The following is a 4537-nucleotide window of genomic DNA, read 5'->3' as shown; positions in this document are numbered from 1 at the left end:
TCAATGGTTTCAAATGAGTTTATCAAGGATCAAATCTTGTTAAGTGCAAAGCTCTATTGATAATGACCCAACTTAAATTTTTGTCTTTAGGCCAGCGCCCATTTTGATTGCATTTCAATTGTTATAAAGCCTTAAACATAATAACAAATTACAGTCAGCACTGATATCCCTACCTTTTGATAGTTATGTCTAGGGTTGCATGCTGCCAACTTGCCAACCAGGCTTTTGTTTGCGTGGTTGAGATCAAGTGAAGTAGTTGAAGACAAACGCAACGCCCTATACAAGCGTGTAATATTCTTGGCCAAGTAAGCACTACATCAATCACCCTCCAAAGAAGAGATATTTAATCCAATTAAATACAAAAAGCCAACCAAATTCAAGACTCATGTCACCTGACCATAGTCGGCCAATAATTTCATCTGATTGTAAGTCAAAATCAGAGCCGCAGTTTCCATGTGACAATTAATAACAACAAGATGTTGGATGGCTATTAAAAGGTGGCCCGTCTTTCTGCAGCTTTATCTCATCAGAACAGTTCAAAACGTGGGTTTCATGGCCTTCATGTGAAATCACGCGTACCAACAAACCCAATTATTCATTTTCTCACTTCTTTATATAATCCCCTCGCTTGTTTCAAAGCCTTCTCAGGACCATTCAATCAATCTTTTGGGGTGGTTTCTCATGTGTTCTAAGTAAAGTATATGGATTCTACGGTTTCTTCTGCGAATTCAATGAAGTCTGACGGACCCATAATGCACAGTCAGGTTTTGAAAATAAAGGAAGAAGATCTGCAACAGTTTGGGAAGTCCAGGCTGAGAGAGTTTGATATGATTGCCACTCGTTTTTCTTCTTCCTCTTATGGTGTGCAACAATATCAAGTGGTGTTTGACAATGGTTCAAGATCTCCCATTAGATCACCTCTAGGAATGGGCCATGAACAACACTAGTGTATGTTATAGTTCATTCACTGAAGTGATTCTATCTGAGATCATTTAGAAATATGAATGGGTGAACTCGATTTTGGATGTTGTTTCTAGATTTGATTGTGTTATTATTTTTTAATTGATATTTTCAATCACACTCCATGACGATGAAGAGAGAGAGCATGAAGAGAAACACGATTCAATTTTCTCCTTATGCTTTCTCACTTCATGGTGACGATGGTTCAGAAAGTGTGATAGAAATGTTGATGAAAAAAAAACACAATCTAATCCAGAAATAACATTCCAAGTATAGATTGTCAAAATCTACTTAATATTATGGGTGAATCTTTTTTGCAATGATTTTTGCCTTAGATTTTCCTTGAACATATTCTTGTGAAAATATGGTTTTGGAATTATTGTTTTCTATACAAGTACAAATACTTTTTTGTACTAATTTTCCAAAATGGGTTGACAGGGAAACAATAATGTTAACTGTAACTCTGGTTGCTATCTACATTAGGGTTTTGCTTCAGATTGGCTTGACAAAAAGCTGGTTTATGGCTGACAGAACTACTTATAACATTTCCAATCAGGGGAAATTGTTCTCAGAGATGTGCGGTTTTACATGCAGTACTGGTCAAATCGGCCTGAATTATTGCTCTGTGGACGATTTTAACATAGCTAAATTGTTCATAATCAGATAGATATATTTACATTTATGAAATGGTTTATGATGAAGTGTATGAATTATTGCATGCTATATGAGTGCTTCAATCAAGATGATCTTTTGTTAGACCTCCTAGCTATGTTCTTCTTTTCAAATTTACGTTACTCTTGTAGGTTAAATTTGTTTAAGTGACATGTTTAAGCTTTTGATAATTTTTTAATAGAGATAGAGAGAGAGTTTTTCAATTTTAATATATGTGTACATTAGTATTATTGATGAAAGTTTAGAAATTGAATATTAAATTTGAATTTAATTTGTTTCTAAGTATTATGTATATTGTCTAATTTTGAAAATATATTTAAATATAAAATAAAATAAAATATTTTTGTCATTTTAATATAGAATGTATCATAAAATTCTAGATTATTTATTATTCATTATTACTAATATTAAGAATAATTATTATTATCATGTGTTTAATCACTATAGGTTCGCCATTTACCAATGCGTTCTAGACACTTGGCTTACTCTATATGTATTATTTATGTTATATATGATTGTATATTTTATGAAGTTTTATGTTATATATTGTTGTTCTAAATATATAATTAAACTTGCTAATTTATAAAACAAATTATCCACATTAAATTGTCTTGTTCAATTCATTTTATTTTTTCATATTTCTTATCTATTACATATTACTATGTTATTATGATCTTCAATATTTCTTGAAATTAGAAGAAAACATTTATTTTTCTCTTTTATGCTAAATGAAAATGATTTGATCCATTTAACAATTGCTAATGTCCATACAAGGTTTAATGGGATGTGTTGGTTCATATGAAACTTTATTTTATTATCTTTACTATGAATTGCATACTTGTTATGACAACTACATTTAACAATTGCTATTAAATTTACTTGTGCACCTATCATTTGTAAATATTTACAATTACATACATTTTCTTAAACATATCATTGCATTGACTTGTGGCTTTGGCTCACTTCTTTAATTTAATTATTAATTATTACTAGTATAGATATCTTAAATAAACCTATCTAAAGGAATACCAATATATATCCACTACAAAATGATTAAAATTTAATTTACAACATCCAAAACTATTTATAATTCCTTTATCTCTATTTTTTTCATTACTTATACTTTTTATTATAATTTGTTAAAAAAATGATGATTTTTATATCTCCAAACATTATAATTTTATCAAATATTTTATGTGGTTTTTATTAAATTGTTTTAAAAATTATATTATGTTTATAATTAAATTTAAAATTTTGACAGGTAGATGATTGTCTAATTTAACCTAAAAATATAAAAGTTAACATTAACATGCTCACACCATCCCACTCCACCCATTCTTCCATTGTAGAATGCCTATCAACATTAATTATTATTTGGAATTATGTTGGGAATAAATTATATTATAATTTATTTGAAGTATTAAGATCTAAATGTATTTGAGTACCAAAGAGAATAGTTACATATATACATTAATTATTTTTAAAGATATTAATATATAGATGCCTTGATTAGTTATGAATCAACTAACCTTGTCCTGTGATCACTTATAGTTGTTTTCTTACCTATTCAAACTAACGATGCACCCTTTACTTTGATATATTTTAAGTGTCATCAATTTTTTCTGCTTATTACTCGGACCTGTTAAGGCTATATTGGTTTAGCAAAGTCTTTTTCACTACTAGATTACTCTTTTAAAGTTGATACTTGAGCCTTTATGTCATATCATCAACTTGTTGAATACTTATGAATGTTGAGAGGAGAGAAGTGAATTGGAATTTACAAGTAAAATCTTAAATTTGTTATTAATCATTCATTCACATAGCTCATGTGCGAAAATAGTCAACGAGAACACAAAAAGAAGGACATGACACCATAATTTTACATGGAAAATTCAAGATGGGAAAAATATAATGAGATCAAAAATCACAATATAGAGTTTAAATCAAAGGCCAAGGAGTTCACTACTCCTATAATGAACTTGTGGACTAAGGTTCATTATCTTATAGAAAGAAATATTTTTTTGTAAACTATTGAAGATTGATTCATTAGGAAAAACAATAATAGAACTAATTACAATAGTTTATATTTGAGCTCAATATAAATGTGTTCCTTTAAAATGATAATCATATTTCTATTTCTATATATAACTTAAATCTATTTAAATCTATTTAAATTAGCCAAAAATGGTGTAGCATGTAAATCATGAGCTTTTGGCTCCAAACACCATCTCTAATGGAGACAAAGAGAAAATGGGATGTGAGAAGAACCACACATAATCATTATACCCACCATAGGGTAATAAAACATTATAATAACCATCGCATGCTACCACAAGAATTAAAACAACTTAAGTCATCCAAAAGATGAGAAACTACAATTGTATGTTATCCAAATATATCAAAATGAAGTGTGGAGCCCAAAATCTATTATATTTGAGGAACAGTAAGAGGGGTTAATTATTGTATTAAACTTTTCAAACTTATCAAGCTTTATGCATAACCTTAAACTAAATATAAATAAATGATATATAGCATTATGACACCCATGTTAGGGTAAAAAACACAAAGGGGACAGAGCCCACAAATGATAAATGTGTAGAAGTAATAATGTTGTTAAAGGATTGAGTACAAAAGGGGAATGCACTTGAATTAAAAGGCATGTTTTCTAGTGCTCACTAAAATTATGTTACAAGATATAAAGGATTGTACTTCCATACAAAATAATTAAACTACAATCCAAAATAATGAATTGAAAAATAACATCAACTATGCCTATCCAATTCCATGTAGGTATAATAGAAAACCATCAAGATAAACTCTATAACTAGGTTCTTCGCACATACAACATGTCGACATATTATATTTTCACTTCACTATACTTTTTACTATCAAATCAACACAAAAA

General features: G+C 29.1%; 1 long non-coding RNA gene across 1 annotated transcript; it reads left to right on the top strand.

Moving 5' to 3' along the window:
- Positions 1-540: 540 nt before the first annotated feature.
- On the top strand, positions 541-1661 carry LOC149579839 (uncharacterized). The gene is made up of 2 exons (XR_016359736.1): positions 541-948; positions 1399-1661. It is a non-coding gene; the product is annotated as an uncharacterized LOC149579839 (long non-coding RNA).
- The last annotated feature ends 2876 nt before the right edge of the window (positions 1662-4537 follow it).

This window comes from Cupressus sempervirens, chromosome 1 (assembly GCF_028749045.1).
Source record: "Cupressus sempervirens isolate cs-2001-9-10 chromosome 1, ASM2874904v1, whole genome shotgun sequence".
Taxonomy (NCBI): domain Eukaryota; kingdom Viridiplantae; phylum Streptophyta; class Pinopsida; order Cupressales; family Cupressaceae; genus Cupressus; species Cupressus sempervirens.
The sequence above is the reverse complement of the archived record's forward strand: the minus strand, read 5'-3'. Positions and strand labels throughout refer to the sequence as shown.